The sequence below is a fragment of the Emys orbicularis genome, chromosome 3 (assembly GCF_028017835.1).
Source record: "Emys orbicularis isolate rEmyOrb1 chromosome 3, rEmyOrb1.hap1, whole genome shotgun sequence".
NCBI classification, from domain to species: domain Eukaryota; kingdom Metazoa; phylum Chordata; order Testudines; family Emydidae; genus Emys; species Emys orbicularis.
In genome coordinates this window covers 110,638,144-110,663,929 of record NC_088685.1, presented here as the reverse complement: position 1 = coordinate 110,663,929, position 25,786 = coordinate 110,638,144, and the positions used below count along the sequence as shown (strand labels likewise).

Genomic DNA, 25,786 nt, shown 5'->3' with positions numbered 1-25,786 from the left:
GGTAAACAATCACTAAAAAGGAGCACATATATAAGAAATATTCTGGGAAAGAAATACATAATACAGTTCTTAATTCACAGTGGTATGCCATGAAGTATCTTTTTATATTTGCCTGATATACTAATGCAGACAATGTAAAAGCAACTCTTTCTTACTCTCAAACACACACATACCCTTTAACTGAAAAAGTCTAAAAAGTCTACAGTAGCTACTTTTAAAATTGTATTAGCAACTTTCCAACAAATACATCCACAGTTCTGTCCCTGCTCTCCCCTTCTTGCAGAGGGGTAATAATTTGTTGCTGGCTTATATCAACAGCAAGTTATTGCACCATTTCCATGCCGACTGGCTGGCATAAGCGGATGGGGAGATGGGGATCGCAAGGGTAGAAGTGGGTTTTTATTCCCTCTTATTCCCTGCATGCAGACCAAAGGATGATCCAGCCCTTAATGATTCCTGTAAACACCTTGATATTCTCAGATGAAGAGATATATATGAAAATGTTTTCCTCCTGCCATTCAAACCCCTCACAATATTATCAAGATCACTGAGAGATGGCTCATGTATATAAGACAGTTCAGCTACTTCTTGCCAAAAGAATACTGAGTAATTTAGGCAAAATCGTAAAAGGGCCAGATTGGACTCAAGCTGAGTTCCTTGCTCAGCAAACAGTCCTCCTGATTTCTCTGGGCCTTGCTCTTGGAGTAAGGTACTATGCAGGGTGGGAGAATTTGAACCTTTGTTATTACATAAACTGAGTTAAGCAACGAAAAATGAAGAATTAAAACTTAGACGGGGTCAAAACTTGCTGCATCTTATGCAACATCAAATGTAAATAAAGTATTAAAAGTTGTTCCAAAACAAAAAGAAGGTACTATTCTTTCAGTCCCACTTGCTAGCCTCTGCTGGATTTAAAGACTGCTATCTTCAATGCAATAACAAGTAAAAGTTACATAACTTTGTCAATAACAACTTCCTTGAATTTTAGTAACTCACTAAAAGAAAAGCAGAAAGGTAATTAATTAACCCCCCTTCTGTGGAGAGAAGAATCCTCTTTTGATACTGCATCATCAGCAGACATTGCTACTAAACTGTTCCTAAAATGCTCGATTAAAACTCCATTAAAGTTAGTGGAAAGACTCCCAAAGTGTAGGTAAAATACAGGATTATAAAGAAAGAAAAATTATAGCACTAGAAAAAATATGTGCTACCACTAAAATACAATACAAAGATACTACAGTAAGTGCAAAGGTAGTATATAGGGACATTTTAAATAATTAAAATGATAGTATTATTTATATCACAGTCATTCCTAGGAGCCTGAGCCATTGACTAAGACCCCATTGTGCTAGGCACTGCACAAACACAGAACAATAAGATGGTGCCTGCCTCAAAAGAAGTATTCAGAATATTCTTAGGCAAACAATATCTGGCTACTTTACAGGAACCAAGTCAACTGATTAACATTTAGATTTGTCAATTAACAAATGGAAGAAGAGTTTGCTCAATGCACCATGACTGTCGTAAATGAAATAAAGGTGGCTTTTTAGTGTATTGAATTTCTCAATGTTTCCAATTCAAATCCTCTTCAAGAGCATAAATTGATGATGGGATTATGGCAGGTTTCCCAGCTTTTGTTTGCAGTACGTTCATGGGGGGGTCATTACAGGTGAGCTGTCCCGTAGGCACCAAGGATTAGGTGAGCAAAGCTTGATTTGGCGCCATCCTAGCATTGTACTAATTGTTCTGTACACAATGTTGGTCAGGGGGAAGCATTTATAGCCGGACATGTATCCAGTTCGTCTGTCTCAGAACATGCATCCGAAGAAGTGGGTATTCACCCACGAAAGCTCATGCTCCTATACGTCTGTTAGTCTATAAGGTGCCACAGGACTCTTTGCTGCTTTTACAGATCCAGACTAACACGGCTACCCCTCTGATACTTGTCTCAGAACAGAGGCTAGGGGATCACAGGAAAAACTGGTTAGAAAAAATAAAAACTTCATTACAAAAAAAAAAGGGGGGAGTTAATTTTGGTTACTTAAGTGCAACAAGACCCTGGGGTTAGCTTCTATTCCCTTTCATTCACAGAAAAAAGACCAAAAACTAAAAGCCAGATTAGTAAGAGCAAATGGGCCAGAGAAAACTCCACACTCCAGAACTGGCCACTTGAAGGCTGTGCTCTCTGAACAATCAAGGAAGCACTGTGTGCAATGCTGCCTGAAGCGCCCACTGGTATGGATAGTATGCAGCACACTTTTTGAAGTCCCTTGCCATCTGAGACAAACCCCTCACAATATTATCAGGATCACTGAGAGATGGCTCAAATCTATTCAGACATCCACTGAAGGTTATTTCAGTGAGATGTGAATTTTTACCAATAGCAAGTTAAATTTCAGAGCAGGATTGACTGGCATCTGGTAACTGCAGGTAAGGTATTTTTGTTTTACCAGGGTAGCATGTGTGGCATTTTGACTTTGCCCTCATGCTCACCACATTTCCTCAGACCACACCCCATTTCTGGAGTTTACATGGGACCATTTCTGTGTCGTTCATTGGTATGGCAGCATGCCAACTAGGAGGTTTGCTCTGTGAGGAGAATGTGGAGGTAGAGTTTCTACATTTTTTGTGTGTGCAACTTATTGAAGCACATGGCCCTAAGTGGAGAAGAGGTAATTCATTTATAGAGTTTCCAGAACAAAGGCTGTGGATGACAGCTGTTGAAAATGACCACAGAAATTTCATTTGTTTAAATTTCAGAATTATCTTAAAGATTCACTGCAAACACTGGGGGGCGGGGGTTGTGGCTCTGTGGGTGGATGGGAGTGATGTGGGCAAGGAAATGGGAAGGCTGCTTTATCATTATTTCCCTGAAAACACACAGAAATGCTAATGCTGTCTTCATGAGCTTACGCAAAAAAACATTCTGCATAATGAAGCAGGTTGGCAGTGGCTCATGAGATCTCATGATAGCATGATTCCTTGTTTGCCATATCACAACTGATTGCTGTGGACATGATTACAATGCCACACAGGGAGGACAATTACTTTGGGTGGGCTACACATATAGGGATATAAACTCTTGGGAAGTAATCTCATGGTGAGAGGAACAGAGAGAGAAAGATGGCACGTCTATACTTACCCGCTGGTTCAGCGGCAAGCAATCGATCCCGGAAGTGCTCACTGTCGACGCCGGTAATCCTGCTCTGCGAGAGGAGTCGACGGGGGAGCCTGCCTGCCGCGTGTGGACCCGCGGTAAGTACCTTTAAGTTCGAACTAAGATACTTCTACTTCAGCTACGTTATTCACGTAGCTGAAGTTGCGTATCTTAGTCACCTTTCTGCTCTCCTGATCCTGGTCTGGCTAGAGGATGAAACAACCTTTAATAGAAATGAAAGCAGCTGCAGGACTTCTCTAAATTATGCTGCTTGCAGGCAGAATGCTTTATCATGCATACTGATGTACTAGTTATTTTCAGTACAGTGGCTCTGGTGTGGCCACGGATTAGTACATTGGCTGTGAATTTGAGAGAGTGCCATGCATTTCGCTCTACTCCCTCTCAGCCAGGCTATATCCCTTCCCTGCCCCTTCTTGCTGAGTGCTAGGAAAAGGAAGGAGAAACAGATAACACAGAGCTGGCTATACCAGATTTGTATAATCTAAGCAGACCACAGCAGGTGAAACTGGGGCCAAGAATTAAGTCCTTGGGTCAGATCCTCAGCTGGAGTAAATTGGTATAGCTCCACTGATGCTGATTTACACTTGCTGAGTATCTGGCCCCTAAAGTATGATTATAATCTGATAATGGCTCTGTAAAAATATCATTGCTGGCTTTTACATTTTTATATATCTTCCAGGCAAAATGTTGTCAGTTTCACAGTAAAAATTGTTTCTTTCTAGCTGCTAGTGCAGAAAACTCAATCTGGGATCTGAAGGTCAAACACGTGCACTGTACAGGTTATAAAAATCTGGCAGTGGGAACTTGGTTAACAATTCTGCTGAGTGTACATCAGCCAGAATAGAATCCAGCTCACTCCATCTGCCTGTCGGTGTGAGGTAAGGTACTTACCATGATTTCTAGGCACCATAAAAAAATAAATGTCAGAGTCCATAACAAAGATGCTGTTATTTCTCTTTAAATTCTCATTACCCCAGTCACAGAGAAAACAACAGTCTGATTGTTATTGTCAGTTGTTTTACTGAGATTAAGGTTTTCCCATAGCTGCATTGGTGCTAAACAGAGTAAAACAGTAAAAGTTTACTTCTGATGTAAAAATAAGGAGATATAGCACTAAAAACCAGAATCAGATCTACTGAGCAGAATATCTTACTTTTATTGAAGTAGGAAGGTTTCTTTTTTATATAATCACTTTTCTGATTATAACTGCACTTTAAGGGACAAGTCTCCTGTTTTCATGCAGGTGTCCTCAGTAATAAGCAAAAAGGAAAGAAAACAAACAAAAAAACTATGTATAAACAGAATTGGTTTTGAATGGAACTTTCTGGAGCACATCCCAGCAGACATTTAGTCTTTTATAAACATCTCCTATTTTACGTGGTCATTAACAATCCAAATTGCTGTGGCAATCTCAGGCTGTCAGGCAGAGCAGAGAAATATTGTGTAATCCCACTGGCCCAGAGCAGCATTGGATTGTGGATACTGAGTACTGTACTTGCAGCAGTGCATGCAGCAAACAGTTTGCAAGCAAGCTGAAATATTTATTGATTCAATGAGAACGATAAACAAATTCATGATTGGCATGGTCAGGGACTCCATGGGTACAGAGTTCAAAACTTGCTTGTCACTTACCTTGTTGTTTTCCTGGACTGGTGGATAATCCAAGTTGAAAATAAATATATCACAACCAAAACATATGTTTAAAAGACATTAAGGTTGCAAAGTCAAGAACTCAATGCAAGAGTTATGGTTGCCTATGCAACCTTAATTCAGACTTTTTGTGTGTATGCTTTATGATACTGTCTTTAATTACATGATCACATACTATTTTTTTCCACAGGATTCTGCCCTATTCAGTTAGTTATTCAATATTTTCTTTAATGCTCCTAATGGAATGTGTTGCCCAAGGCCTTATTTACCTCAAACCATGTAAACCCTGCATGGAATAGGAAATTATTAAATTTTTCCTAGGCATTTCTGTGCTGCTCTGACCGTAGTATTATCTAGTCAATTCACAAACATCAATGAATTTATCTTCACAACATCTTTGGGTGGTGAGGATGTATTGTTATCAACATTTTACATGGGAGGAATGAGGCACTGAGAGATTCTTAGATTCATAGATTCCAAGGCCAGAAGGGACCATTATGATCATCTCGTCTAACTCTGTATAACACATGCCATGGAACTTCCCCAGAATAATTCCTAGAGAATATCTTTTAGAAGAACATTCAGTCTTGATTTAAAAATTGTTAGTGATGAATAATTACCACCACCCTTGGTAAATTGTTCCAATAGTTAATTACCCTCCCTGTTAAAAATGTACATCTCATTTCCAGTCTGAATTTGTCTAGTTCAATTTCCAGCCATGGGATCATTTTATTGTTTTCTCTCCTAGATTGAAGAGCCATAATCAAATATTTGTTCACCATGAAGGTACTTACAGACAAACAAGTCACCCCTTAACATTCTCTTTGTTAAACTAAATAGATTGAAATCCTTGAGTCTTAGGGTGACCAGATGTCCCGATTTTATAGGGACAGTCCCGATATTTGGGGCTTTGTCTTATATAGGCGCCTATTATCCCCCATCCCCGTCCCAATTTTTCACACTTGCTGTCTGGTCACCCTATTGAGTCTATCACTATAAGACATGTTTACTAATCCTTTAATCAGTTTCATGGCTCTTCTCTGAACCCTCTTCAATTTATCAACATCCCTCTTGAATTGTGGGCCCCAGAAATGGACACGGTATTCAGCAGCAGTCGCACCAGTGCCAAATGCAGAGGTAAATTAACTTTTTTACCCCTACCCGAGATTCCCCTATTTATGCATCCCAGGAGCACGTTAGTCTGTTTGGTCACAGCATCACACTAGGAGCTCGTTCAACTGATTATCCAAACCCACATCTTTTTCAGAGTCACTGCTTTCAAGAATAAAATCCCCCATCGTGTAAGTATGGCCTACATCCTTTGTTCCTAGATGTATACATTTACTTTTAGCGGTATTAAAGTGCATATTGGTTGCTTGCACCCAGCTTGCCACGCGATGCAGTTGCTATGTATCAGTGACTGTCCTCTGCATTATTTACCACTCCCTCAATTTCTGTGTCATCTGCAAATTTATTCCGTGACAATTTTATGGTTTCTTCCAGGTCATTGATAAAAATGTTAAATAACATAGGCCCAAGAACAAATCCAGGTATGATCCCACTAGAAACACACCTGCTTGATGATCATTCCCTGTTTACAATTGCAATGTAAGACCTATCAGTTAGGCATCTTTTAATCCATGTAATGTGTGCATTTTCATTTTATATTGTTCTAGTTTTTTAATCAAAATATTGTGTGATACCAAGTCAAATGCCATACAGAAATCTAAATACATTACATCAGAACTATTACCTATCAACCAAACTCGTAATCTCATTAAAAATAAAGTTTGACAGGATCTATTTTCCATAAACCTATGTTGGTTGCCATTGATAATATTACCCTCCTTTAATTATTTATTGAGTCCCATATCAGCCGCTCCATTATCTTACCTGGGATCAACGTCAGACTGACAGACCTATAATTACCTGGGTCATCCTATTTACCCTTTTTAAATATTGGCACAACATTAGCTTTTTTCCAGACTTCTCGGACTTCCCCAGTGTTTCAAGACTTATTGAAAATCAACATTAATGGTCCAGAGAGCTCCTCACTCAGCTCTTTAAAAACTCTTGGATGCAACTTATCAGGACCTGCTGACTTAAAATGTCTAAAATCCTCCTGAGATAGTAATGGAATGGAAAGAGTGTTATCATCATCATATGATGAGACTATGTCACCTGTTTTTCCCCCGAACACAGAACAGAAATATTTATTGAACACTTTTGCCTTTTCTGCATTATTATTGATAATTCTATCATTCCTATCTAGTAAAAGACCAACACCATTGTTGAGATTCTTTTTGTTTAAAAACTCCTTCTTATTGTCCTTTTGCTGGCCACAGATTTCTCTTTATGTCGCTTTGCTTCCCTTAACAATTTTCTACAGTTCCTAGCTTCTGATTTACATTCATATTATCAACTTCTACTTTTTTCCATTTGTTATATATTATTATTTTATTATTTTTTATAACTGCCTTCACTTCCCTTTAAACCACGTCAGGGTTGTTGTTGTTTTTTAAACCAATACAGCGTTCTTCCTTGATCGTGGCTTTTTGGGCATCTAGCAAAGCATTCTTAAACAATTCCCAATTAACATTCTCTTTAAGGCCAAAATTGTCCCAAACTCAAAATGTCAAAAGTTTCCATTAATTTTTGATTCCCAATTTGAGAAATTTGGGAGCTAATCTTCCAGAGTGCTTAGCACTAGCATAGCACTTTACACGTTCATACTATAGCTTCAAATGATTTCAGTTGTAGTTGCGAGCCTTGAGCACTTCTGCCAATCTTGCCACAGGTATCTCACAATGAACAGACAAAAAATGAGGAACACACAATTAGTGGCCAGCTGAAAATGGAATCCCCCTTCACCTCCTTCCCTTTTTGCTTCCAGCCATCCCCTCCCCCACCCTCCTGCTCCAGGACCTCACTTAGAAATGGCTTGACCATTTTAGCTGATTTTGTTAAAAATAACAATTTAAAAATCAGCTTGATGCAACTAACTAGCACAGAAAATTTCAGCCTGACTAGTTAAAGTTTAGCAAAGTTATAAGCAAATGAAAACAGGGTCTTATAATAAAAAATGCTGGGCAACTAACCACAGGTGGTTCTTCCAGCTCTATCAATAATTCCTACTTTATTAGGCTTGCTTTCTTATGCAGTTATCTATACTGGTGCAAGGTGGTTGCAAATGACTACAAAGTACTAATATTATATAATAAAATCCAAACTCCTGAGGGGGGTTCACAACCCCCTTTTGTCTTAGGTTGGGGGCTTCTGATTAACTCATCCTGATAGTTATATTAATTGAAGGATAGGTTCAGACCCAATCTCAATGAGGTTTTAACTCAATCTATAATAAGGTTTCACCCACCTCACAACATCACCATCCCCCAACTCAGCTTTGCGCATTGTCCTGATGAGGCCTAAAATGATGACACCCAAAAACCCATCCCAAATAGAAAGAAAACAGTTTAACAAATGAAAATTTGACATTAATTGTTGTAAGCTGTATTGTTATAGCCGTGTTGGTCCCAGGATATTAGAGAGACAAGGTGGGTGAAGTAATATCTTTTATTGATCAACTTCTGTTGATAAGAGAAATAAACTTTCGAGCTTACACTGAGATCTGAAGAATTTGAAGAGCTTGGTGTAAGCTTGAAGGTTTGTCTCTCTCTGACCAACAGAAGTTGGTCCAGTAAAAGATAGTACCTCACACACCTTCTCTCACTGACTTTAATGACAGCAGAGTTAGACCAACACTGAGTGCTTTTGACAATCGCAGCCATAGTACTTAAAAAAACACTAAGTAGTAAAATAATACTATTAACAGTACGAGGCTCTTTAAAAAAGTTAAATCCTAGTGAGGAAAGTTAAATCCTAGTGAGGAAAATAGAAAGGAGCATAAACTCTGGCAAATGAAGTGTAAAAATATAATTAGGAAGGCCAAAAATAAATAAATAAATAAATAAAAAGAATTTGAAGAACAGCTAGCCAAAGACTCAAAAAGTAATAGCAAAAAAAATGTTAAGTACATCAGAAGCAGGAAGCCTGCTAAACAGCCAGTGGGGCCACTGGACGATCGAAATGCTAAAGGAGCACTCAAGGACAATAAGGCCGTTGTGGAGAAACTAAATGAATTCGTTGCATCGGTCTTTACAGCTGACGACGTGAGGGAGATTCCCAAACCTTAGCCATTCTTTTTAGGTGACAAATCTGAGGAACTGTCCCAAATTGAGGTGTCATTAGAGGAGGTTTTGGAACAAGTTGATAAACTAAATAGTTATAAGTCACCAACAGGGCCGTTGAGAGCGGGTTCGGGCCCCAGTGAAAAAAAAATTTCGGGCCCCCCAGCAAGGGCGGACCAGCTAAACAGGGCCGACAAGGTGGGGTGGGAGGGAAGTCGGGCTCGGAATTTTTTCAGGCCCCCCCAGCAAGGGCGGACCGGCTAAACAGGGCTGACGGGGGGGGGGGGGGAGGGGGAAGCCGGGGAAGCTGGGCCCCGGGCCCCCTTCCGGACTGGCGGGCCCCAGTAATTTGTACCGGCTTCCCCCGCCTCTCGTCAGCCCTGGTCACCAAGGTCCAGATGGTATTCACCCAAAGAGTTCTGAAGGAACTCAAATGTGAAATTGCGGAACTACTAACTGTAGTCTGTAACCTATCATTTAAATCAGCTTCTGAATTTTTAAAAAGGGCTCCAGAGGTGATCCAGGCCAATTACAGGCCAGTAAGCCTGATTTCAGTATCAGGCAAACTGGCTGAAACTATAGTAAAGAACAAAATTGTCAGACATATAGATAAACATAATTTGTTGTGGAAGAGTCAACATGGTTTTTGTAAGGGGAAATCATGCCTCACCAATCTACTAGAATTCTTTGAGGGGGTCAACAAGCATGTGGACAAGGGGGATCTAGTGAATATAGGGTATTTAGATTTTCAGGAAGCCTTTGACAAGGCCCCTCACCAGAGGCTCTTAAGCAAGGTAAGCTGTCATGTGATAACAGGGAAGGTCCTCTTATGGATTGGTAACTGGTTAAAAGATAGGAAACAAAGGGTAGGAATAAATGGTCAGTTTTCAGAATGGAGAGAGGTAAATAGTGGTGTCCCCCAGGGGTCTGTTACTGGGCCCAGTCCTATTCAACATATTCATAAATGATCTGGAAAAGGGGGTAAACAGTGAAGCGACAAAATTTACAGATAATACAAAATTACTAAAAATAGTTAAGTCCCAGACAGACTGCGAAGACCTACAAAAGGATCTCTCAAAACTGGGTGACTGGGCAACAAAATGGCAGATGAAATTCAATGTTGATAAATGCAAAGTAATGCACATTGAAAAACATAATCCCAACTATACATATAAAATGATGGGGTCTAAATTAGCTGTTACCACTCAAGAAAGAGATCTTGGAGTCATTGTGGATAGTTCTCTGAAAATATCGACTCAATGTGCAGCGGCAGTCAAAAAAGCAAACAGAATGTTGGGAATCATTAAGAAAGGGATAGATAATAAGACAGAAAATATCATATTGCCTCTCTATAAATCTACACATCTGTGGGTACGCCCACATTTTGAATACTTTTCAGCTTGGAAAAGAGATGACTGTGGGGGATATGATAGAGGATTATAAAATCATGACTGGCATGGAGAAAGTAAATAAGGAAGTGTTATTTGGTCCTTCTCATAACACAAGAACTAGGGGTCACCCAAATGAAATGAATAGGCAGCAGATTTAAAACAAAAAGAAGTATTTTTTTACACAGTGCAGAGTCACCCTGTGGAACTCCTTGCCGGAGGATGTTGTGAAGGCCAAGACTATAACAGGCTTCAAAAAAGAACTGGATAAGTTCATGGAGGATAGGTACATCAATGGCTATTAGCCAGGATGGACAGGGATGGTGTCCCTACCCTCTGTTCAACAGAAGCTGAGAGTGGGTGACAGGGGGTGAATCACTTGATGATTACCTGTTCTGTTCATTCCCTCTGGGGCACCTGGCATTGGCCACCGTTGGAAGACAGGATACTGGGCAAGCTGGACCTTTGGTCTGACCCACTATGGCCATTCTTATGTTCTCTTATATAGCACCTTCTATCTGTGGACTGCCTAAGCACTTCACATGCATTAATGACTTGAGATTTTACAGGTAGGTAAGTATTATCATCTTGGTTTGAGTAACAGAAGTCATATGACGTGGCTGCTCACATATACAGGAAATGGGTGGCTGAGCTCAGAATAGAAGCCAGTCCTGCCAACCACAAGACCATCACACTGCACTTTCAAAGATACAGTAAAAGTTTATGAAAATTACTTATGGTTTTATACTATCTTGTTGAATTTAATGAAAAGGAAAATAATTTCCCCTTTTTACCAACTAATTGCTCATCACGTTCATGTTTTAAATGGAAGCCACAAGATAGCAGATTTACAGAGAAGTTTCAAGGCAATAGGTCAGATGTATTTATGACTCCAAACAGGCATGTGAATGAGGGCAGTGATGGACACACCTGCAGACAAGCAGGAGAAAGCACCAAACCACCATGATGTGTGTGGTCTGGAAGGTCTACAGGAAAAACAATCCCCTACTTTTTCAGTATGGGGCACAAACACTGAACACAGGACAGTTATAGTATTCCAGAAGTTTGAACAGTGGCAAACCTCACCCATGCTGCACTTTCTTCTCTTTCAGAAATAATTTCAAAGGTGAAGTGGGGGAGAGAAAGAGTGGCTGTAATGGGCTCTCACACTCAATCCTTTTTTGGAGAGGACTGAGTGCAGTGTTTGCTCAGTGTCAGCTATAAGACTAGCTCTATGCGGTTCATTCATAAACATTTCACATGGGACTTCTTGAGGCCTCAGTGCACTTTATTTGAAAACATATTTTCAGCCCATGCATCCCACTATTTCTGAGAGTTTTGTGGAGCTGCAGCTGAGTAGGTGCAGCAGGGTTTTTTGTTTTTTTACAAATTTGTAGAACCTCTTTGACCTCCTCTGAAAAAATCCCTCGCATGTCGTACTGCACTGGCACTGCCTACATATAATTGATACATTGAATTTTAGCCAGATTTTCTTTTCCAGTTGAAGGGACACTGATAAGCGTGTGTTTAAACTCCCAAAATTTCCTACCCTAATCCCTGATGAATGTTTTCTGTGTGCAGTGCTGTTGTAGCCATGTCGGTCCCAGGATACTAGAGAGACAAGGTGGGTGAGGAAATATCTTTTGTTGGACCAACTTCAGTGGTGACAGAGACAAGCTTTTGAGCTTACACAGAGCTCTTCATCAGATCTGGGAAATTTACTCAGAGTATTACACAGAAAACTTGGATGTTTTCTGTGTAATACTGTACACTACGTGGCTTTAATTCAAGAAAGAACTTGAGCATGTGCTTAACTGCTAGTCTGTGCTTAAATCCTATTGACTTCAATGGGACTTAAGTACTGGGTTGAAGTTAAGCAAGTGCTAAAGTGCTGTCCAGATCAGGGATGCTTTCTTGAATCAAAGCCTATATTTGAAGGCCTACTGTCATGTGTGCTCCCTTATGCTTTGCTTCCATGAGGATTGACAAACACAGAGTGGGAACCAATGGGAATTAACGCCATTGCCCTGCCACATACCCCTAAGCGTATATCATCTCAAATGTACGAAACAGGCAGAAAAGCCTGGGCACAGGACAGCAGTGGGAGGGATGCCAAGTAAGATCATCTCTTCCATTTCTGACCATTTTCCCATTTTCTCTGACTATCAGGTAAGTCACTAATAACTAGGTAATTATATATACACACACATTATATCTTATGCACACATATCTATAGCTACACACACACACGCCATATATGTGGAGTTGGTAACCATCTGATCCATTAGATTCCATGTGATAAAATAATGTTCAAAGGTTCAGGTTATGTCTTCCTTACTGTCTTCACAGAACTCAATTCCCCTCCTTGCTGCCTTTTCCTCCCCAAAGTGCATATTCTAACATTCTCAGTCCACTAAGCAACTTCAAAAGGCCACTGTGGTTGTTGGTTGTTGTTGTTTTTTTCAAATCAAACTGCCTCTGAAATATTCCCCTCCACCACCAAATCTGTATTTCCTTCACAAATTACCTCTACCCAAAGCCCAGGAGAGGCAAGGTCTAGTTCTGATCCAGTGATGGTGTGACAAAGTGGGGATTTTCTCTAGCATTTTTATGAATCCTATGTGTGCCTCCATATCCCCTCCCCTCTGCATTTTGTATTATTAAACGATCTAAGTATGCTTCTAGAACAGTACAGGAGGCATGAGGAATGCATGTCACCTAGCTGTCTGAGAGACTGAATACGTTCATTAAAGAATTAGCTGAAACTGACCCAAATCAACAGAGGGTCCAGAACTACAGAGGTGCCCCAGTGACTGAAAAATCAGCACCTAACAGCAGGAAATGCTGGCATGTGGGACGTGAACTGAAGTGGAGGACAAAGGGGTGGAAAGGTGTCAGGTGACTGGAGGAGGGCTGCCCTTTGGAGGGACACAGGAGCGCTCACCTGGGGAGACAAAGGGGAGAGGGAGGGAGCCAGGAATGGAGACCATTGCAGCCTGACTGATGGCACTGGCTTGTTCAGGATAGACTGTAGAGTAACTTCTGCCTCTCAGTGTTAATCTAAGGATTTTCAGGTTCTGCGTTCCAGATGACCAACAAATGGCTATCTTGTTTTGAAAAGGCTGCCTGTGTCACTGTAAATACTCTCTGAGAGCATTGCGCCATGAAGAGTTACAGTACAAGTCTCCTGCAGAAGCCTGGCTTAGGTGGAATTGCTGCAGAAAGCCATGTCCATGTAGAGAAACAGTGCTGAAGGTCTTGGAGGCCAGGGGCCTGCCCCAGGGGAACTGTGAGAAACCTTAAAAAGAACAGGAGTACTTGTGGCACCTTAGAGACTAACAAATTTATTTGAGCATAAGCTTTCGTGGGCTACAGCCCACTTCTTCGGATGCAACCCACGAAAAGCTTATGCTCAAATAAATTTGTTAGTCTCTAAGGTGCCACAAGTACTCCTATTCTTTTTGCGGATACAGACTAACAGGGCTGCTACTCTGAAACCTGTGAGAAACCTTGGGGCCTGGCCCACTAAACGGGTCATGCCCAAGAGACTGGTTACAGGCTGGAACAGGGAACACCAGACCCTGTGAATCCGTGACAAATGGATTTTCTAAAAGTGTCACAATGTTATCCTGTGCCCTTCCTGAACTAGAAATAGGAGCTTTATCTTTATGGAAAGGGTTTTGTCCTCCCATCATCAGCCCTTCCCAATGGGATGTTAGCATTCACTTCCAGCCTCTTAAGGACCACAGACAACAGACTTTAAAACTGTAGCATTTCTGAGTATAGAAAGACATTATAGGTCATTTTTATAGTTCCTCTTAAAGCCCTGACAGCTGGCCTCATGAATACTAAAGCTCCTTGCTTTGCAGGCTGATGAATATAAAAAATAGTCTAAATACAATTTTTAAAAGTTCTCTAAAAGGTTATTAAAATTGTTTTTCTGTATCACATATGGCAAACACAGAATCCATGGTGGAGTGCTGTGGCATGAAAGTTTTGTCAGAACACATATGAGAACATGCATAATCTCATGAGTAATATGCCCATCCCAAACCAAATCAAACTTATACTACCCTAACCCATCATTTATTATACATACAAACACATGCCACAATATATTTTTCATAATAGGCCATATGTAGCAAGAATCTCCTACCTCTTTGTACTATTCTTGGTTTGAACTTTAGGAAATGTGGGGTTTTTTTCCGATTTACTTGCAAGAAAAAACGCTATTTTAAGCATTAAAACCTAAACCTCAATTCAGACTCACATTCTGGGTCAACCCCATAACATCATCTGTATAGCAGTATTCCTTGTACATAGCAAGAATTTAAAGCCTCCATATTCTTGACTAGAAATAGCACATAACCCTGACGGAGACTTTTATAATTCAATGAAAGACAAGATTGTGCTCTCACACAAATTATTCAACAATCGGGTTTTGGTCACTGAAGCCAGGATACAAAGAAAGTACTATGCACTGGCCAGTCATGTCCGCTTGCCTCACGTCTTCATTTGCTGATACAGTATGTCTTGCTGTAAGCTCTCTATATGGCTGAACCGGTTGGTGCACATAACAGTGAAGCAGTAGAGAACACCTCCTCACAGTCTAGCATTTATTGTCTTATACATGAAAGTGAAATTGTAGTCAGCAAAGTGACTTCTTATTCAATATATCTGCTCCTGGTAGCTTTGACCTTTACTGCTTACTTTACTGTGTGAACAAATTTCTACTACTATAAAAGATAGCTGAGGAACTTCTCTTCTCTTTGTCTTGTAACACAAGTACAATGGGACATTCAATTAAATTAAAAGGAGGGAAATTCAAAATTGATAAAAGGAAATACTTTTTCACACAATGTGTAATTAGATTGTGTAACTCCTTGCCACAGAAAATTGTTGAAGCCAGGAACTTAGCAAGACTGAAAAAGGAGAAAGGGACATTATTGTGGATATCAAGAATATCGAGAGATACCTCTGGATATATCATAATTAATGGGAATAAACATTTTGGAAGGGATATTAAACCTCATGCATTCAGGATTTAAACCAATCTATACCTAATACAGATGAGGGGGCGTCCTCCTGCAGGGTTCTTACACCTTCCTGTGAAGCATCTGGTTCTGGTTACAGCATACTGGACTAGCTGGAATTTAGGATTGATTCCTATGTACTAATGTTAGTAGTGCAATCATTACAAACATGGCAAAGGGAAGTAGTTTCTAATCTATTCTGCTTTACATAATCAACAAAAATGAAAGCTAAAAGCTAATGGCAGAATCACTACTAAAAGTGACAATATATTATAAGAAGCAGAAAGAACAAGGCTTAATTTTTCAAATACAAAGCTGAGTTTAGAGTACCTTGAACATGAGAATAGTCAATTATTGACTGAGCAAATTTAACATGGAAATATTGACAGCAAAGAAGGGGGCCTATCCTTCTCTCATTAAAATCAATTGACAATTCCGTTGTCAGCAGTGGCAGACTCCCACTGCTGACAACGGAAGTGAAATTGGACTCGATGGGTCAATTCCTCAACTAGGGTACATCAGTATAGTTCCACTTGATGGACACTTGCTGAGAAGAATCATTATGTAATATAAAGATTTACATATGATTATCATTATATGTGTGCACATAAGATTCTGTCTCCTAACAGTCGGTGGCTCAATGAAGCAGTAACACTATTAGTTTCTGATTGATCTGGGGAATCGAGGGAACAAACTACAATAGAAGAAAATCTGTTCAAAGCCAGGGTGGGGGCCCTGCACCACCTGTTTCCCCTTGGTTCTTTGGTTTTGTGCCAATGTAAAGGGAAATGGAAACAAACACATCAGCTAGGTAAATCTGCAATGACCTGTTTGTACAGAGTTCACATGTTAGACAAAGTTAAGGATTTCCCCCAGAGGGAAAGGGCAACGTGAAAATCCTGTGTTACACCCATTGTAAATTCAGAATATTTTCATTGACATCTCCACAATAATCTTATATAAATAACAGAATTGACTAACTAGCTTTGGCTTTAGTTAGATTTTTACAAAGTAACAAAAATTCAGGACATGGAGGGATTTTTACAACACTAAAAACAGTTTGCTACCTAGAAATGCTGTACACAAGTGAATATACATGTCGGTAGAGAGGGAAATATAAGTGAGGAAACGAGTTTAGGGACAGAGATAAGTGGGGGGTTTTGTGGGATTTTTGGGATTTTGTGGGATTTTTATATGTTATATAACAGTAGTTTCAAAGTGTGATCCACAGAGCTGTACCTAGTGGTCTAAAGAGTTGGTTAGTCGCACAGGAGCTGGCTCTCCTTGTTTTCAGCTGCTGTACTGCACTAAGACAGCTAAATGGGCTGGGCAGCTGGTGTAAATCAGTGTAATTCCACTGATTTCAATGCAACTATGCCAAGTTACACCATCTGAGGATCTGCCCATTTGAATCAGCCTCATTCTTTGCTCTTATGGAATCCATCAGAACATAACAGGTTGGGATTTTACCAAACTGTATGCCAAAGATATTCTTTAAGTTTGTGTGTTTGTAAGCAGAATGTTTGGGCCTTTGAGTTGTCCTAGAAAATGTGAGAGTGGTTGATGACTCGCCTGAATCCTCTCCAGCAGATGTTGGGACTGCTTGAATTCAGCTTATTGGAGATTAACAGCGTGTAGAAACAGGCAGTAATTACTTTTCATTGGAATTCTCTATGATAGTGATGACATGCCAGTGTAGGCATTTAGGTGCATATCTGCCCAGCAACCGTTCCCTTTGATATCTTTTCCCTTTGATACCCTGGAATTCTTTTTCTCGGTTTCCCATTATATGCGGCAATCTATCTGTTTCAGCATTATTTAGGGTTGCACAGAGTTTAGCAATTAGTCCTTTTGTATTTGTTGGGTCATTTCAGTACACAATCAAAGCTAGCCATTGGTTGCGATACGTCTGTCCAATCTCATCTGCGAGGGGCAGTGTCATAATTTTAGATTTACTTTTCAGATAAATCATTTGAACACATATGTGATACACAAAGATAATTCTCCTTCACCCACCATCTACTAATGCAACTCTAAATGCTTTTTCATCTCCCAAGGTTCAGTCCCTATGTGGGTTAGTAAATCAATCCTAACTACAGCTGGTTTAAAAATAAGGGGTGGCAGCAGGAGAGTTGTGAAAATTTTCAAAAGTTTTAAAATCATTTTCATTTAATGGGTTTTGAAAAGGAAGGATTTTTCATTTATCATTTTCATTTTTAACAAAAAATTAGTTTTTGAAATTTTTCATTGTTGTCTCCATTTATCTTTCTCTCTCTCCTTTGCACCCTCCTCCTCCCTTTTTTATTTCACTTTTCTATTTTACCACTGAAAAATGGGGGGATAATGGGGGCAAAACAGGGGGATGGAGAGAGAAGAGGGGATAAAAAAGGAAATAACGATAAACCAGTAGACTAAAAAAATGGGGGACACCCTGAAAAAAAAGCTAATTTTGTTTTCCAATTTTGTTAAAAATAACCAGACTTTTTTTCATTCAAGTTTTCCAATTTAGAAAATAGGTCATTTTTTCATGAAAAAAATCAAATAATCCAAAATATTTCAACCAGCTCTGGTCCTGACCAGATATTTAAACCTAGTGTTCTAGATATTTTTAATACGCCCTCCAGCTTTGTTCTACTTAATGTGAATTTCTAAAGGCTACACAACACCTGTTAAAATCTGAATAAGAAACATTTGTACAAGGAACCTCACCTTGGAATTAGAAGGGTATATTTGCAAATTATTAATAAAATCAATAGTCTAGAACCTAGTCACAGAATAAAGCACAATATTTCAGCTTCTCTTTATGCAGGGTATTATGAGCATCTGATGACTAAAAATCTGTCAGGTGCACATAAAGCCTTGAATGAAGGGCAAAGAAGGGAGAAAGGAGGCAGGATGGTCTTGGCATGAAGGCATTGAACTGAGATTTCAGGTGATCTGTTTTCAATACATGCCTTTGCACAGAATCCCTGTGTGACCCCGAGTAAGTCATTTAATAATATTTCCTTTGTCTGTCTTGTCTAATTAGACTGTAATATCTTCAGGACAGGGGCATTCTCTCACTATGTGTATGTACAACACCTAGTATAACAGGGCCCAGATGTCCAATGAGCCTCTGGGTGCTACTGTAATAGAAATAACAAATAGAAAATCCATTGTGGTCATGTGATGCGTAATTATAATAACACCCAGCACTTAATACCATTAGGTCTCAAAGTGCTTTACAAAGCAGGCTAGTATCATTAAACCTATTTACAGATGAGGAAACTGAGGCACAGAGAGTTGACATGACTTGCCTAAGATCACCCAGCAAACCAGTGGCAGAGCCAACGATAGAACTCGAGTCGCCTGAGTCACAATCCAATACTTGATCCACTTTGCTACAAAGCGGACACGGTCATCATTAATTGTTGTAAAGCGCACAGACTAATCTGCATCCTCTGGGCCAGATCTTTGGCCCAGCCTCTGGTCCCTTCACACTGCTACTGTGATGCAAAGAGGGCTTAAATCTATCTCAAATATGCTGTTAAGGATTCCCCCAGTGCTGGAGAAGCCTCAGCTCATGTAAAGCTGGAGTAACTAGCTTTACAGCATCTACTCTCCCTCCTTTGGCAAAGGAGACGTGAGGAGGTAGGCTGCAATGCACAGCACTCTGGCTGATCCTCAACCTTGGGACTGCTCCAGCTAGAGTAATTTAGAATATTTATTAGGCTGCTCTGAATTATGCTGGAATTTTCCCTCAGCACCCTCAGAATTCGGGTGTAGAGAATTGGTGGGCAAGGAGAGAGAGAGAGAGAGAGAGAGAGAGAGAGAGAGAGAGACGGGTCTCTTGGGGTGTTTGTCCCTCCTTTTTATAGTTTCAGTCTCCCTTTTGAAAAACATTTCCAGCTGGGTACCAGGACACAAAAAGCCTATGTGGAAGGATGTTACATGCTGTTTTTTGGTCACCTGTTTGAATTTCCTTTGTCTCCCCTTCCTGCTTGATGACTCAGTTTATGCTTAAATGCAAATTAAGCAGAGTACACATTCCATTAGAGACAGACCAGTTTGCCAACCTCAATTTGCAACATGTGTTAATAACACCATACAGTGGAAATGTATAACTTCACATACAATGTTGCCACACACATTTTATCAGAACAATATTGATCAGAAAATGATGAGTTTTCAAAGGATAGCTTACAAGACATACTTCGTACAAAGCTTATTACAAAGTATGTAGGGTGTGGACATGGGTACATTCTGTCACAACTTTTTTTTATTAATTAATTTACTGTGTCTGAATATTGACAGTCTTTTCTGAGGAACTGATCTAAAGCTCACTGAAGTAAATGAGAGTCTTTCCATTGGCTTCAATGAGCCTTGGATTAGAGCCTTGGTTCCTTTTCTACAGTGATAAAAGATAAACATGGAAGAAATTTATTAAAATTACCTTATCCATCCCTCTGCCAGTGCAGGAATTTCCCCTCTAGAATCCAATGCTTTTTTCCAGTCCAGTTTTAAATGACTCAAATAATGGGGCTTCCAACACTTCCTTTGGGAAGAAGAGTCTATAGGCTAAATGATCTCACAGTTAGGAATTGTTTTCTGATATTCACCTTAAATCGTTATTTGAATTCACTCCAACTTGTTAATGTCCTTCTGGAATTGAGTTTATATAACTGACTTTCAGAACTTTTTATTTTCTTTTGAAATATTTTCCCATGATCTTGCCAACCCGTAATTCTTGGGAACAAAGTTCTTGATCAATCCATTCACTGATCTTTTAATGTTATCTAGAAATTACAGTGAAGGAACTTTTGGCGGGTGGGGAGAAAAAAAGACACTTCCTCATTCTTTCAGTCCCCTGAATTGTTACATATATTCATGTTTTATACAATTACACTTATTTTAAGGTTCAGATATAACAGGATTTTTTTTCACCTTTGAACACAGAAGGTATGACCCATACTGGGTCAGACCAATGGTCCATCTAGCCCAGTATCCTGTCTTCTGACAGTGGCCACTGCCAGAAGCTTCAGAGGGAATTAACAGAACAGGGCAGATATCGAGTCATCCATCCCCTGTTGTCTAGTCCCAGCTTCTGACAGTCAGAGGTTTAGGGGTACCCAGAGCATGGAGTTGTATCCCTAGCCATCTTGGTTAATGGCCATTGATGGACCTATCCTCCATAAACTTATCTAATATTTTTAAACACAGTTATACTTATGGCCTTCACAATATCCCCTGCCAATGGGTTCCACAGGTTGACTATGTGCTGTGTGAAAAAGTATTTCCTTATGTTTGTTTTAAACCTGCTGCCAGTTAATTTCATTGGGTGATCCCTGGTTTTTGTGTCATGGGACGGGATAAATAACACTTATTAACTTTCTTCAAACCATTCATAATTTTATAGACCTCTCTCATAGCCCGTTAGTCGCTTCTTTTCTAAATTGAACAATCCCAGTCTTTTTAATCTCTTCTCATATGGAAGCTCTTCCATATCCCTAATCATTTTTGTTGCCTTTTTCTGAACCTTTTCCAATTCCAATACATCTTTTTTGAGATGGGGTGACACAAACTACAGGCAGTATTCAAGTTTTGGGTATACCATGAATTTATATAGTGGCTTTATGATATTTTCTGTCCCATTATCTATCCCTTTTCTAATAGTTTCTAGCAGTCAATTAGCTTTTTTGACTGCCACTGCACATTGAGTGGATGTTTTCAGAGAACTATCCACAATGACTCCAAGATCTCTTTCTTGAGTGGTAACAGCTAATTAAGACCCCATCATTTTGTATGAATAGTTGGGATTATGCTTTCCAATGTGCATTACTTTGTATTTATCAACACTGAATTTCATCTGCCCTTTTGTTGCCCAGTCATGCAGTTTTGTGCAATCTCTTTGTAACTCTTCACAGTCAGCTTTGGTCTTAACTATCTTTAGAAATTTTGAATCATCTGCAAACTCTGCCACCTCACTGTTTACCCTTTTCCCCAGATCATTTATGAATATGTTGAACAGCACTGGTGCCAGTACAAATAGTTGGGGGACCCCAATATAAGCCTTTCTCCACTGTGAAAACTGACCATTTATTTCTACCCTTTGTTTCCTGTCTCTTAACCAGTTACTGATCCATGAGAGGACCTTCCCCCTTATCCCAGGACTGCTTAAACTGCTTAAGAGCCTTTGTTGAGGGACCCTGTCAAAGGCTTTCTGAGAGTTCAAGTACACCCTTGTTCACAAGTGTGTTGACACCCTGAAAAAATCCTAATAGATTGGTGAGGCATAATTTCCCTTTACAAAAACTGTGTTGACTCTCCCAACATATTGTATTTATTTCTGTGCCTGATATTTCTGTTCTTTACTATAGTTTCAACCACTTTGCCTGGTACTGCAGTTAGGCCTACCAGCCTGTAATTGCCAGGATCACTTCTGGACCTTTTTTTAAAAATCAGCAGTATACTAGCTATCCTCCAGTCATCTGGTACACATGACTGGAGGATATTTCATATCTGAGTTCCTTCAGAACTCTTGGAAGAATACCCTCTGATCCTGGTGACTGTTACATTTTTCTGCAAAAGCCTTCGTGATTTCCTATTCCCAAAACTCCCAAAAAACAAATTATGTAATTGCTGGCTTATAAAGATGAGTGCACTTAAGTGTGACAAAACATGCTGCTTCTAAATGGACTTACCTTCATTTCTGACCTGATCCTGAACTCACCCCTGATATTTGGAAACCACATTTTAAAACTCTAGTCTCCCATTGGAAAGTTCAGAGATTTACAGTTGCCTTGTTTTGTAATCTCTGAAACCAAACCAAGCAAATTAGTCAAAGGAAATCTCTTTCATGATGTGTTATTTAAAAGTAATGCAGACAGGAAGAAGGTATTTTAACTCTAGAGAAAGAGTTTAAGGAGGTTTTAAAAGATTTAGGAACTATAATGACAGGTGCACTGTGTTCCTGGAAATGAGACAGGAAGTGAGTAAAAGGCAAATTTTTATGGCACCATCTTTCTCTGAAACTAAATGTACAAATTGTTCTTTAAAAATGACCGTACCCTGACAATTACAATCAAGTACTGTGCCTTAGCTTGACCCTAAACACACTGTACTGGATCACACTGTATTAATGCTTCAGTTAATGAAAGCTGGGCTCTAGCTGGATTCCATATTTCTTTTGCCTGAGGTTATGGAGCTGCCAATTAACATTACATTTAAAAAATATTTTCACAGAAAATTAAATTTTGTACTGTTGTTTTTCATTTGACAGAGCTTTGAACTTGAACTAAGCCCACATGTGTCTTCATCTCAAAAATTTAATTTAATCATTTTGTAACTTTGAAGCTAATGGATCCAGCAAAAGCCAACCACAGAGAAAACACGATCATAATAGTGCTCTCTCTGAAAGTGCTTCCAACACCATTAATTACTACACTTAAAATGTTCCATAGGAAAGTTATTTTCAAAACAACAATTATGAAAAATAAACTTTGATGTTTAGAGTTGGAATCCATTTGCCAGCTCAAACAAAGTAGCTCTCTACCTTTTCACCTGAAATGTAAACTCATGATGATATTAGGTTATCTACCTACTATCTCCAGTCAGTTCATCAGCACAGGAATCCTAGATAGAAATCGGCTCTGAGAATCATACCCCAAACCTGACTGAAGATGTGGAAATGTTCAGAAACTAAGGAACAGGATCCTCAACTACATGGTGCTACGTCCTCCTGCGAGATGCTGAGTGCCCTTAACTTCTACCAGCATCCTGTCATTTATATCTAGCATGTGATATACTTAATAAAAAAAAGCTAAAATAAAAACTACACAAGTCCAAATTTAACATTTAGGGCAGGGATGGGCAAACTACGGCCCAGGGTCCGCATCCAGCCCTTCAGATGTTTTAATCCAGCCCTTGAGCTCCTGCCGGGGAGCGGGGTTTGGGGCTTGCTCCGCTCCGGTGCTCCAGCCTTGGATCGGGATTGGGGGTTTGCCCCGCTCTGCATGTGCCGTGGCTCCGTGTGGCTCCTGGAAGCAGCAGCATGTCCCCCCTCTGGCTTCTATGCGTAGGGGCAGACGGGGGCTCCGCACGCTGCCCCTGCCCCAAGCGCCACCACCGCAGCTCCCATTGGCTGGGAACTATGGCCAATAGGAGCTGCAGGGGTGGTGCCTGTGGATGGGGCAGCGCGCAGAGCCACCTGGCCACGCCTCTGCATAGGAGCTGGAAGGGGGACATGCTGCTGCTTCCGTAAGCTACTTGAGGTAAGCGCTGCCTGGAGCCTGAACCTCTGATCCCCTCCCACGCCCCAACCTCCTGCTCAAGCCCTAATCCCCCTCCCAACCTCCGAACCCCTCGGTCCCAGCCCAGAGCACCCTCCTGAACCCCCAACCCCTCATCCCCAGCCCCATCCCAGAGCCCGCACCCCCAGGAGCCCTCAATTTCAGGAGCATTCATGGCCCGCCATACAATTTCCATACCCAGATGTGGTCCTCGAGCCAAAAAGTTTGCCCACCCCTGATTTAGGGCCTCATCCTTTGAGGTGCTGAGTGCCCTTGGTTTTCATTACCTTCAGATTACTTACATTTTGACTATAATATGTTTTAATCACAAATTGCCCTGATCCTGCAAATTTTCAGGATGGTTAGATTGTAAACTCTGACCTTGGATTAAACAACAATAACAACAGAAACACAAAGAATTAAATACCTAGGTTTGGAGAGCGTGAGAGGGCTTCCCAGACACAGAGAGATGCATGTTCTCTCTGTACATACATATATTTTGCACCAACAATCAGCCCCAAAGGTAGAGCTGGTAGTAAAAGAGTGACACACTTGTAGTTTTAGTTGCAAAATTGTGCGAGGGGAAGGTGAGAAAGGTGTCCTAGCATTTGGCAAAAGAATGATTAACAAACAACAGAAATGCAACCTGGAGCATAGCTGTTAAGCTAAAACCAAAAAGACAGGGGAGAAAACCCTATAATGTAGATAGACTCCTATGCCACCTGCTGTGTCACGGCTCTGGAAATATGTACTAACTTGTCTTTAAATGTGATTATACTTGTTACATTTTCTCACTGTAATTTAATTATTATTTTTATGGCTGTAATGTCTCCCTCTTATTGCTGATACTTGCAATGTAACCTGAACTAAATGAACCCATTAATGACACTTTGTCTTGGCTTTTGAAGGTCTAATCTCTGCAATCATTTCCCTGTATTGAAAATTCACTTTAGAGGCCAACAAAGTATATCAGTTAAGCGAATGAAAGCAAAGTGAGGAGACTGTTCTGAACAGTTTCTCAGCCCCCCACTCACAACCCTATCATACAGTGAAACAAAAACTTAGTGTGAACTTTTCGAGTTGTTGTTCAGCCTAGATATGGTTCAGATATTTTATCAGGAGTCCAGATAAACTTTAGAAACAGGAATTCAGAGCCATAAATTTCTAGTATTGGAGAAGCAGGTATGTTAATAAAAAAGGCATAGACTATTATTGGTCTTATGTTTTAGTTTGGGATTATATATTTACTGGAGATCTTCTCTTTTCCTTCTTATTTATTTGTCCAGGTAGTTTACAAGAAAAATCCAGTGCAGCTTTTGAAATATACTAGCATAAATACTACTGCTACATGATCTCTGCTGATTTTCATTAGCTCAGAAGCAAGAGAGTCATTCTCATTTGTCTCCGATAGAAATGTGAGTTTATAGTTTTAACCCCCATTTCTTGCATACCTATTGAGATATTTACAATATTGTATCTATTTCTCATAGAGTCAAAAAATAATCTAAAATCCAAAACACACTGACCTTTGCAAAAGATGTAGGTTGTGTGCGTTCAATGAAATATTTTCCTTGGTTACATTGTTTACTCATTCTCTGTTTTTGAGACTAAAGGCTGCACTAAACTTGATCATGAGAAAACAACCTAGTTTCTAAATAAAGTCGTCCTGTATGTGTTTTTCAGAATAACACTGCTCTCTATTAAAGACACATTTACCTTTCCACTGCTTATTCCCCCAGATATAGCTGCCAAGGGCATGAAATTCTACATACAGAAATTCCTTCTTTGTGACTTCAACAGTTTTCTAAATGATTCTTTAAGTTTCTTCAACAAAATGTGAGCTTTTACCAACCCTTGCAGTTTTGGGGCCTGATCCTAAGATTATTGAAGTCAATGGGGATCTTTCCATTGACCTCAATGGACTTTTGATCAGGCCCTTAGGGCTCAGACATGAATAGATATATGTGATATAAAGGAAGAACATTGAATAGCAGATCTAATTTTTGGTCATGTACGAATTTTGAAACTAACACAGCATAGTCACTGCAATCTTAACACAAGAGATTTTACATAAATAAAAAGG

At 39.9% G+C, this 25,786-nt stretch overlaps 1 protein-coding gene across 1 annotated transcript in view; it reads right to left on the bottom strand.

Annotated features, from left to right (window-relative positions):
- ADGRG6 (adhesion G protein-coupled receptor G6) overlaps positions 1 to 25,786 on the bottom strand; it is a 150,807-nt gene that overhangs the window by 85,737 nt on the left and 39,284 nt on the right. The window lies entirely within an intron of this gene.